This window comes from Varanus komodoensis, unplaced genomic scaffold (genome assembly GCF_004798865.1).
Source record: "Varanus komodoensis strain SLA01 unplaced genomic scaffold, ASM479886v1 scaffold8, whole genome shotgun sequence".
Lineage (NCBI taxonomy): Eukaryota > Metazoa > Chordata > Lepidosauria > Squamata > Varanidae > Varanus > Varanus komodoensis.
Window position 1 is genome coordinate 21,820,195 of NW_025336481.1, and position 12,531 is coordinate 21,832,725.

General features: G+C 43.6%; 1 protein-coding gene across 1 annotated transcript in view; it reads left to right on the plus strand.

Moving 5' to 3' along the window:
* ANKS1B (ankyrin repeat and sterile alpha motif domain containing 1B) overlaps positions 1 to 12,531 on the plus strand; it is a 325,003-nt gene that overhangs the window by 13,948 nt on the left and 298,524 nt on the right. The window lies entirely within an intron of this gene.

Below are 12,531 nucleotides of genomic sequence, written 5' to 3' on the forward strand. Positions count from 1 at the left end.
AAAAGCCTTGGGGCGGCTTCCAATACAAATAAATAGCTATACAAATGCATAAAAACTGGAAACATCCCGGCATAAATATAAAATCAATAAATAAATTCAACAATTAAAATAACGTTTAAATAAAAAGGTCTTGGCCTGGTGCCGAAAAACAAATAATGACGGCGCCAGGCAGACCTCTCTGGCTTATATCAGTCTTTTAGCCGTCAAAAGGGTAAAAGGTATAGGTAAAGGTTTCCCCTTGATGTTAAGTCCAGTCATGTCTGACTCTAGCTGGCAGTGCTCATCTCCGTTTCCTAGCTGAGGGAAGCCAGCATTTGTCTGCAGACCGTCTCCGTGGTCATGTGGCCGGCATGACTAAACACCAAAGTGCACGGAACGCTGTTGCCTGCCTACCAAAGTGGTACCTTTTCATCTACTAGCATATGCATGCTTTTGAACGGCAAGGTCGGCAGGAGCCGGGACGGAGCAACAGGAACTCACCCTGTTGTGCAAATTCAAACAGGTGACCTTTCGATCAACCAGCCCAGTAGCACAGCAGTTAAACCACTGCACCATTTGCATCACCTGTCAAAAGGGTGCAACACTCTAATTATGGTATCCTGGTGATAAGTTCCATAGAATAGGTGACTAATTCAAAGCAATGTGTATATCAGTAAATATGAAAAAGCATTCTTAGTTTATCTGTACTATAACCTCTGCCTAAAAAGAAACAACCAGTTTCTTATCTACAAACTGGTAGTGTAGGAAATCCACAAATGCAGTATCTCTTATAAGTTGGCATCCAATATCAGGTAATGAAAGAGAGGCCACCACATTTGGAAGCACTCCAATCCGCTACTGGACAGCTCTTACTGTCTAGATATTCTTTCTAATGTTTACTTGTAATCACCCTTTTTGTTCTTTGAATCCATTGGTTTAGTTCTTATTCTGTGATGCAACTTTAAAAAATCATTCAGTCAACCCTTCAAATATTTGAGTATAGTTATACTGAGTCTTAATAATCTATTCAAGCATACACTAAATATACCTGTCTTCTTCAACCTTTCTTCATAGAATTTCATCGCTAGGTTTAATCTCCGTTTGACATCCGGGCATCTGGGAGGCTTGCAAACCATCCTAAACTGTTAGCCTGTGTGGATGTCAGCAGAAGAATCAAATTTGGACAGGCTCAGGAATTAGCTGAGCCATTTTTGATGTTTATGGGAAACAGCTTGTTTCTGAGCTAATTTGCTGCAAGCTGTGGGTATCTCACCTGTCTGGAGCTTTGAGCTAGTATAATTTCTTAATACAACATTTATCAAATGTGAAGTGATTTGTTTCGTTTGAATGTTGAATTCTCTATAGTTGTTTATGAAGTTGTCTTTGAAGAGTCTTTGGAAACTGTACTTGGTGAAGTACATGGCAGAGCATCAGGACTTGCTGTGTACTGCATTCTTGTAATGTTGTAAACCGCATGGGGACAACTCATGACCCACTGACTACAAAAAGCCCTGGCTGTTGTCAATGTGGCCTGTAGTTCTCTACTTTTCCCTGCTATCCAGCTGATGATTTACCAGTTGGGTGAGCAGGGAACAGATAAATGTTTTCCTACTTCTTCAGCAGTGACAAAACAGTGATCAGGATCAGAACTGATAGGCTGGGAGAAGTTTTGATGTTGTTTTGCCCTCTGAGCAATCCCAGTGCAAAAATCAATTTCACTACTGCTAGTACTAATACTATAATTAGTTTCGCTATAGATTTATTATTTAGCTCTGTGGATTTAACTTCGTGATGAGCTGGACTCCACTAGAAATTCAGAGCCTTCAGGGGAGGAACCAATGTTGCCATCTGGTCCTAATTTGTTGGATGAGTTTCAGTTATTGTGGCCTGATGATATGGACAAGGTGCTTGGACAAGTACGTCCCACCACCTGCCTATTGGACCCTTGCTCATCTTGGCTACTTAACAACGCCAAGCACGGGATAGGGACCTGGATCCTGGAGGTTGTCAGTGCCTCTCTGAGGGATGGCCGGGTACCTGCCCCTTTAAAGGAGGCGGTAGTCCGACCAGTCCTAAAGAAGGCATCCCTGGATCCAGAGATGGCCACTAATTATAGACCGGTGGCCAATATCCAGTTTTTGGGCAAGGTGTTGGAGCAGGTGGTGGTGGGACAACTCCAAGCATTCTTGCATGAAACTGATTATCTGGACCCATTTCAGTCCGGCTTCAGAGCCGGGTATGGTACTGAATCTGCCTTGGTTGCCCTGTATGATGACCTGTGCAGGGACAGAGATGGGGGGAGTGCGTTCCTGTTGGTCCTCCTGGACCTCTCAGCAGCTTTCGATACCATCGACCATGGTATCCTTCTGGATAGGCTAGCGGGATTGGGGGTAGGAGGCACTGCTTTGCAGTGGTTCCGCTCCTATCTCAATGGCCGATTCCAGAAGATGGTGCTGGGAAACTATGGCTCTGCGCCATGGCAGTTATGCCATGGAGTTCCGCAGGGATCCATTTTGTCCCCCTTGCTATTCAACATCTATATGAAACCGCTGGGAGAGGTCATTAGGAGGTGTGGGCTGTGGAATCATCAGTATGCTGATGATACCCAGCTCTACCTCTCATTTTCACCAATCCAGGTGAGGCAGTGGCTGTACTGAACCGGTGCCTGGCTGAGGTAATGGGCTGGATGAGGGCCAGTAAACTGAAGCTCAGTCCAGACAAGACAGAGGTCTTGTTGGTAGGCGGGTCGGGCTTTGGGGAAGGGGACCTTGACCTTGTCCTGAATGGGGCTGCACTCCCTTTTAAGGACAAGGTCCGCAGCTTGGGAGTGCTCCTCGATCCAGAGCTTTCACTGAAAGCTCAAGTAACAGCGGTGGCGAGGAGTGCTTTCTTTCAGCTTCAGCTGATTTGCCAGCTGCATCCTTACCTGGAGAACGACTGCCTGGCGACAGTGACACACGCATTGGTAACTTCCCAACTAGACTTCTGTAACGCGCTCTACGTGGGGCTGCCCTTGAAGACGGTCCGGATACTTCAATTGATGCAAAACAGAGTTGCCAGGTTGCTGATGGGGACTGGGCGTTGTGCTCACATAACTCCAGTCCTCCGTCAGCTTCACTGGCTCCCCATTGAAGTCTGGGCCCAATTCAAGGTGTTGGTTATCACCTATAAAGCCCTTAACGGCTTGGGTCCTGGTTACCTAAAGGAGCGCTTATGTCCATACGTGCCCTCCCACCCCTTGAGATCAGCGGCAGAGGCCCTTCTCCGGGAGCCCTCCATGAAGGACATTAGGAGGGTGAGTACCCGGAGGAGGGCTTTCTCTGCGGTGGCGCCCAACCTATGGAATGTGCTCCCCAGAGAGGTCCGCCTGGCGCTGTTGTTATTCGCTTTTTGGCGCCAGGCCAAGACCTTTTTATTTAAACGTCATTTTAATTGTTGATTTTATTTATTGATTTTAACAACTTTGACCAGGATGTCTCCAACTGTATTTTATTATATTGATGTTATTTATTTATGTTGTAAGCCGCCCCGAGGCTGATGCGAATGGGGCACCATATAAGTCTGCTAAATAAATAAATAAACAAAATAACTTTTAATCTACTATTGCTATTGAAGGCAATGGTGTAAATTACTAGAAGCCAGCATGGAGTACAACATCATCATCAAATACTTCTCTAGCCACAAGTAAACATATAGGATATAAAAACAATATAGGATATAAAAACAAGTGCAGGAATGAAACCAGGAAGGCTAAAGCTGCCCAGAAGGATCTGGACAGACTATGAAAGTGGGCAGGGGACAACAGGATAGCATTCAATGTGGATAAGTGCAAGGTCTTGCAGCTGGGGCATAGGAATGGGTGTCATAAGTACAGGTAGTGGACAAGTGGCTGGAGAGCAGTCCTTGTGAAAGGGATCTCAGGGTACTGGTTGACAGCAGGCAAAACATGAGTTAGCAGTGTGACGTGGCAGTCAAGAGGGCAAATGCCACCCTTGGTTGCGTAGCCAGAAGTGTGGCTTCTAGATCAAGAGAGGTATTACTACCATTCTATATGACTCTGGTGTGCCCGCAACTGGAGTATTGTTTTCAGTTCTGGACGTCACATTACAGGAAGGATATAGCCAGGTTAGAATCAGTGCAGCATAGGGCCACAAGGATGGTGGCCAGGTTGCAGGGAAAGCCATATGAGGCAAGAATGAGGGAACTGGACCTTTTCAGCCTGGAGAAGATGAGACTACGAGGGGATCTGTTGGTGACATATAGGTACGCGAAGGGGTGTCACATGGTGGGTAGAGACCTGTTCTCCACACTTTCCAACGGATCCAAGCTCAGGGAACCAAGGTTCAATTTGAATGACAGGAAGTACTTCCTGACCATTAGTCTGACCCCAAGGGTATAGAATGGGTCTCCATGGGAGGTGGTTGAGGTCCCATTGGTGAGGGTGTTCAAGGACAGTGTGGACATGCAAATGGTAGGCATGTCATGAACGGAGCTGGCTGGAGCCGGGGGTCAGACTAAATGACCCAGGAGACCCCTTCTGCCTCACTCTGTATCTATGTTTCTAAAGCTGAGAATGAGCTGAGGTTAGCAAGGGATGCATAAAGTAACATAAAAACTTTCTTCAAGTATGTTCACAGGAAAATACAGAGAAAAACAATAGTGGTTCATCTCAATGAGGAGGGCAAATTGTTAATAGATTACAAAGAAGAGGCTGAAGTGTTCAATTCCTGCTTTGGCTCAAGTTTTCCAAAAAAGCAGGTTTATGGCAGAAATGAAGTACAAACTGAAGGGTCAAGACTGAAGCTTGAGATTAAGAAATAAGTGGTCAAAGAACACCTAATTTCTTTGAATTAGGTCAGCTCTCTACGGCCTGATGAACTACATTCTAGAGTGATACAAAAACTGGCATAAGAACTCTCAGAATCACTGTCTATTTTGTTTGAGAATTCATGGAGCATGGATGAAATGCTTGATGACTAGAAGAGGGCTCATGTTGTCCATATCATCAAAAAGGGTGAAAAGCAGGATCCTGGGAACTAAGGACCAGTTTGTCTGACATCAGTCCCTGGGAAAATTCTGGAGCAGATAATGAGGAAATCTGTAACCGCCTTGAAGTAATTGGTAATTAGCCTGGTGTCTCTGCTTGACCATTCTTCCTTGGGTGATCTTGCTAGGAGTCCAGCCTGGCAAGAGTTTCTGGCCTCCTCTTAGTACTGCTCTCATTTTCTCTGGCAATCACAAACCCCTCCAGAATGTTACAGTGTACACCCAAGAAGGGGCCTAGTATACTGCAATCCAGTATAGATTAGTTTTCAATTGTTAACAGCGATAGGTCAGGAGAGTGATTATTACTTTGAATTTGCTTGTTTTGATCCATCATTATTTTGTCCTCAGAATTCCAATTAACTTGTGCCTGAATATTCCTTTCTAAGGTTTGATTGATACATCAGTATGGGGCATATCTCATTCAAAACATCATTATTAGTACTATTAGTAACATTATTCTCCTATATAGTTACTTGTGGTTATTATGCTTAAGCATAGGATGCTTGCAGATTAGTCCTTTCTTATGGAATAATTTTGCCTCATTTACAGTACTTTTCAAGGGATACACCTTCAATTTGTAACCCTTGCATATTTTCCCAAAATGTCTTCTCTCCATTTCTTCCACCCCTTTTCTTATCAGAAAAATCAATTAAGGGGGAAAAGCTGTTGAATGGTAGCAGTAGATGTCCTTTATTTGGAAGCACCCTAAAGCTGTTCCTTCAGGCAAGAAAGCCTTTGAGATCAATTTGTTTTTTCTGGACTCCCTTAGCCCTGAGAACATTAGATGACATACATTCTTAAAAGAAAGGTAGCCATTCTTTCACAGTGCAGCTTCTAGTATACTTTTCCAGAAACTATGTTCTTTAAATTGGGGTTTAGTTTTGTCTCAGCGGCCAGCTTCATTATATTTTATCAGTATTTCTTTTATCAGCATCATTTGACATATATTTCAATATTTAGCTTTATGTAATACTTCTAGTAAAGTGTTTTTGTTGTTGTTATGTAACATCAAGTTGTCTCTGACTTACAGTGATCCTATTCATGAAAGCCCTCCAAAATACCCTATCCATAACAATTCTTGAACATGTAAGGTTGTGGCTTGCTTTATGGAATCAATCCATAACTTAAATGTGTCTTTAGGTTAGCTATTTTCTTGTTTACCTGTTTAACAATTCTTGTGAGAACATTCATTCTCCTTAACTAATTAAGTGCTGTGTAAAATTGTATCATTTGATCTAAGGAAAGCAAACAAAAGAAAACATGTGTTTTCTTGTTTAGAAGATTTGTTACTTTTCTCCAGTTTCAGCTGACATTTGGTGTTGTGTGATCAGGACCAACTGGGAATGCTGTTGATGTACTGGTCAGAAAAACTCCCTGTAAGGTCAGTCATAAGTTGTCCTAAGATCCTGACAGGAACCTCTTCATATAGTGCATAGCTACTGTGAAATTCAGTTCCATAAGATGTAGCGATGGGCACCAATTTGGATGTCTTACAAAAGGTATTAGACAGATTCATGGAGTATAAGGCTTTTCGTTTAGATGTCCAGATGCTACCTCCTGTATCAGAAGCAATATACCTATGCAAACCTATTGCAGGAAACGTGGGCAGGAGAGAGTTGTTTCACTCAGGTCCTTCTTGTGGGTTTTCTGTGGGCAGCTGGTTGGCCACTGTGTGAACACAATACTTGACATGATGGACTTTGGTCTGATTCAGCACAGCTTTTTTAATGTTCATAAGCCAGTGAGTTTGGAAGAGCTTTAGAAGTAGGACCAGCATAAAGAAAATGGTCAACAGAAAGCAAGGTTCAGGAGCCAAAAATATAACAATTGAGATAACACAGAACTGAAGCAAGAATCAAATTTAGCCTTGGATAGGAATGTTGCACAAGACAAATTTACAAAGCAGGCAAATTGGAGGCACAAGCTGGAAAATTTACAGTATGACTTGTGCTCTACCTAAGGCCTGACTCTGACCTGGGAATTTTTATCTACAGGAAAGACATAGCCTCAAACTGAATACTTGGAAGTCTCATTGGCCCATTACATGGAAACTGAATATACCAGAAGTGCAGTTTCTGTGACAGCATTGGTACTTTTTTGACCTGATGCAATTGCATAAATAGCTTGCCTCCAGTTTAGTAGCAAACTCAGATGTTCCAAGTGTGCTGATATGGGAGTGGGGAGTTACTAGCAAGTATGAACCAGCTGTTATACTTATCATTCTGTGTCCTCACGGTGTGTTGAACCATTGAGAATTACCTGTTCCTAGAGAATTGTGAAGAATATTGGACCCCCACCATTTTGGAGGGATATAACTAATAGTGTTGGTGCTGCCCTTCCAGTGGTTTGGTTGGCCTATGTCATTGCAAGTTTGGCCATTTTTCTTAGTTGGCTCCAGACCATTTTTTCCTCAATATTTTGTAGCTGTTTCCTTGGTTTATGAAAGTTATAAAACATATGAAACTGGAAGAGAGATTACTGAAGAGCTCAGTTGCTCAATCTGAGCCAAATCTGACAAGATATAGTACAAGTTATTTATAAAAGACTTTTCTCTGATAACAGTGGGTGTAAAGAATCCCCCCCCCCAAGTTTTTCTTTTGCCTGAAATGTTCCATATGGAACTCTTCCATCTGGTTCATAACTGTTGTGAGCCATGTTTCTCCCTCCAACCAGCATGTCTCAAACAGTTTCTATGCTTCATAATTATTGTTTCACATAAGTCCCTGTGCATGCACAAAGTAGTATGTTGAACCCTATCTACTGCTCATTTTCCAAAGCTCTCCTAATGAACCCATCTGTTCTCCAACCCTGCATGATGCACACTTTGGAAATGGGCACACCTCTGTTCTACCCATCACTCCCCTAGTTGGGCTTCTCGCTGGTGTTGGCACCAAGCCACCAGCTCCACCTCTGAAGAGGGGTTGGGCTTCATTGGAAATATTTCAACATCCCCTCCTGCAAGCTGTAACTCCCCATCATTCCCATGGTCAATATTTATTTGCATCCCCATCTGCCCGTGGGCTAATCTCTTCAACTTCCTCCTCTAGTTGAATTCCAGGACCCTGAGCCTCAGCTTGTGGCTGCACAGTTTCACAAGTGGAATCTGAATAATTAAAAATAGTATGGTCAATCTCTCATGAGTGCACTGGAGGTTTGACAGTATGCACATGCACAACAATAGTTTACTAAATGTAGGTGGCTTCTTCCAGGAATTTGAGAACCAGTATGGTATAGTGGCTTAGTGGGACTGGAGAGATCCAAGTCCTAGTCCCCACTTAGCTATGAAGTTCACTGGTGACTTTGAGCTAGTCACTGACTTCTGGCCTAACCTATCTCACATGGTGGTTCTGAAATATAATAGAGAAGAATATATTTGAAGATAGTCTGCCGAAATTCTCCTTTCAAACAGATCAAGACAAGATGCCTTTAAATACAGCATTTCTTTTATTATGCTAAAGCAGGCCAACTAGACTGTTATACAAAAGGAGTATTTCAGACATCAATGGCTACCTCTCAGGCAAAGACATTGGCTGTATTCACACACAAGGCATTCTGGATACTGTACAGGTATGACTTGTCATTATGTGTGAATTCAGCATCTATGTTGAAGCATGACACATTTGGTTTCCATGAAACTGCAGCGAAACAGCAGTCTTTTATAAGGTTTCAACATGGCTTGTTATATATGACCCCAGTTACAAACTTTTGTATGGTTAATAGTTTCTGTCATTGAGTTTGGCAGCAACAGCAGCTGTGGCTACAGTAGATGCTTCAGCCTCTATTTTTCACTGTCCTGTTCCACCTAGCAGCAAATAAAAACCAGGAGCAGACAGCTGGAGTCACACCCAAGGGTGTGTGTGGGCAGTGAGGGAGAGGCAGGCAAGACAGGCAGGAGTGGCGCATGCTGGATTGATTTCAGCCACAGGGATTGATGGGATACATGCTACCATTTGAAGGAAAGGTGAAAAGGCATGGAAATTATGTAAACATGTGAACCTAGGTCAAAGGGTGAGATACCATGCCTGTGATAACTACAGCTTTGCGTAGCATTATGTGTGAGCATAGCTGTCAATTCAAACTGATTCCCTTCCCAACCAAATAGAGTTAACTTCACCCTCAGTGAAGTTCCTAGTGAAAAGGAATTTCACACCTTACTCAGTTGGCAAGCTTTCTTGAGCTGCTGTTGGCTGAGAGGGTACATTATGATATACCCCTCCCCAGATGCTTGGCTTATCTTGAGACTTATTGCCCTTGACATTTCACCTAAAAATTCTGACCCAACCTTTTCTTTCAATTTAGATTCCGAGTCTGAGATAACCACTTTGGAATACTGCACTTTAGGAGTATTACGTCCAGTCCTTATGGAGGCAGCGGGTGGGGGGTGGTGGGATCTTATAAGTAAGCATCTTTGCTTTCCTTTGCAAGAGGAAAAAAAGCTGGATATAAGTGTAAGAAAAAGTAATTAAAAAAGCATGCTGCAATTAATTTGTAACTATGTTTTCAGGCAAAATTATTTGTATTTTTTGGGGGCTTGAACCAATATAGATGAGACACTGAGTGCTGGAGATTTGATGTTCTTCTGTTTGCTTCTTTCAGTTGCTGTTTGTTTTAGCTACTGATGCAGATCAGGGATAAAGAATAACTAAATTTCAGCTGAATCCAAGTCTATCTTGCTTAGTAAACTATAGTCATAATAGAATACAGTGGTTCCTTGGTTCACGAACTTAATCCATTCCAGGACTCTGGTCATGACCCAAATCGGTCGTGAGCCAACTTAAATTTCCCCATAAGGTTCAATGTAAATAAGGTTAATCCATTCTGTAACTATTTTTTTAATCAGGAAAATGTGAATCAAAGTGACAAAGAACAAAAAAGATCATGACCATCTCACCCCTACAACCCGAGCACAAGCACGGCCATCTCCCCGCCCCCCCAGCACAACCGCAGTCGTGCCCCTCATCCCTGCACATGCCTGTCATCCTGGCACGTTGTGGGGGGAGGGACGGGCACGATCGCAGGCACGCTGGGGGGGGAGAGATGGGCACGAACGCAGGCATGGTGGGGGGGAGAGACAGGTGTGAACATGGGTCCACTGGGGGAGGAGGCGGGCGCGATAGTGCTGGGGGGGCAAGATGACTGAGATAGTGGTTGCACTCATGCAGGAAAGATGGGTGCAATTTTGGCCATCTCCCCCCTGCCCCCTGCATGATTAATCATGGCCATCTCCTCACTCAGGGGGGTGGGGAGATGGCCATGATTGCAGTTGCCACCCAATGCAGAGTTTGCGACCTGTGTCAAATTTTTTATGAAATTTTTGTTCGCAACCCAATTTGGTTGTGAACTGTGGCATTCGTGAGCTGAGGTACCACTGTATTTGATGGGCTGGTGTTATTACCATCTCATTGAGAAAGGATGGTGTTTCTTTCCTTTTTTACATATGTTACAGGGTTATAGATTTACTAGCAAACCACAGTGTTGTTTTTCTAAGTTCCAGGCACACCTGGTTACCATTAACTTTTTTCCTTGATTCGGTCATTTTCTGGATGCCTTTTAGTCTGTGAGCCCAGATGTGGAATGCTACTTATACCTTTGTTAAGTGATTTTGGCTAGAGATCAGTAGGGCACTTGCACTCTGTAGGCTGGGTCAGACCTTTCTAGAATCTTTGATACTATTGGTACCAATGTTTGGATCAAGGGACAGGTGGTCTGGTAGGTTTTGGGAACTGGTCTTGTATTCCTAACCTCTTTCCATTGAGGAAGCCCAAAAGGTAATGATAACAATCCATTGTCAGCAGCCTAGTCTCTGCTGCTTCTTTGGACTGTATCAATGTGTAAACACACCCACCCCTACTTCCAACTCTTCTTTTTCCTTCACTGCTCATGTCCATGCCCCTCCATGTGCAGGACTCGCAAACACTGCTAGGGGCACACAGAGGGCATTTGTGTGGGTAGGCCACACCAGGGATAGATGGAGCGTGTCCTGATGGAAAAACTTTCCTGAGCATGCCCATCTGGGCAGCTGCCTGGGAAAGTTTTCTGGAGTATCAATGTGTAAACACACCCACCCCTACTTCCAACTCTTCTTTTTCCTTCACTGCTCATGTCCATGCCCCTCCATGTGCAGGACTCGCAAACACTGCTAGGGGCACACAGAGGGCATTTGTGTGGGTAGGCCACACCAGGGATAGATGGAGCGTGTCCTGATGGAAAAACTTTCCTGAGCATGCCCATCTGGGCAGCTGCCTGGGAAAGTTTTCTGGAGAGCAGCAAAGAAGGTGTTTGCCCTACATCTGCGGTGGGGGTGGGGGGACGGTGTGATTTGTTGATAGTCCTCAGGAATGCCAGGGTCAAGATAGGTGCGGAAAGGATAACAGGAGACCTTGGCTTTCAGGGCCAACACCCTATTGGTGATGCCTGTTTCTCTAGTGTAGGGCAACTTTCACAAGAAGAGAACATTGGTTGTAAGAGTAGAGCAAAGGCACTGCAGTTTGATAGCATCACTCAGGCAGACTGTAGCAACCAAACAGGAGTGATAAGCATGCCTGTCTCCAAGGTTACTGCTGCTAGAGGTGACACACCATGATACTCCATTGCCACTGAGATTCCAGAGCTGCAGCTGGGCATTGGGCAGGCAGTGTGCAGAGAGAGGGAAAAAATAGCACAAGGCAGCCCTTCAGAGCATGTCTGCAGCTGACTCACCAGTTACTAGGCAGAACAGGACAGTGAAAAGCAGAGATTGGAGAGTCAGTGGCAGTGGCAGCTGCTCTTGCCACCAAATTCTATGGGAGAAATGTAGAAACCATGGAAAAACATTGTAAATGAATTCACATAACAAGCAATGATGAAGCATGGAAACCTTACAACAAACCTGTGATTCTCTATGAGGATTCATGGAAACCATACATGCCACATTCCACCATACATGCAGAGTTCACAATTATTAACAAACTGTGTCTGCACAATTTCCAGCAAGGCAATGTTGTTATGTGTGAACACAGCCACTTTCTTGAGCATATCTGTACTTGAATTTCCAGTAAACTGTGATGGCCATGAGTGCTTTTGACTAATTCTGCTTCTTCTTAAGTATTAGCACAATCTTTAACTTTGTAGCAATGAAATTAGACTAGTAGAAATATTCTGTATAAGGAAATGTTGAGTGATGATTGGAACTCCTAGGAGGTAAGAAACGCACCACAGGCAGAAACAGCATTCCAGTATCTGCACTGGCTCTCCTTTCTCTTCTTTTTAAGGCACTGCTTAAGACCTATAAAGAGTTTGAGCCCAGCATTCCTTAGAGAACAGCTCTATTCTTATTTTCTATAATTAAGATTCACTGTAAATGTGCTTAAATTTATCCTATATGATACAAATATATCTTTTCAGATGGAAGGAAATTGACCATCTTTCTGAGATAGAAAAATTGGAAAAACTGACTTCCAATAAAACTGAAGTAGCATTGGCTTCACAGCTTAGGTTTTCCTGTTTGAATTGGCCTTTTCTTGTTAA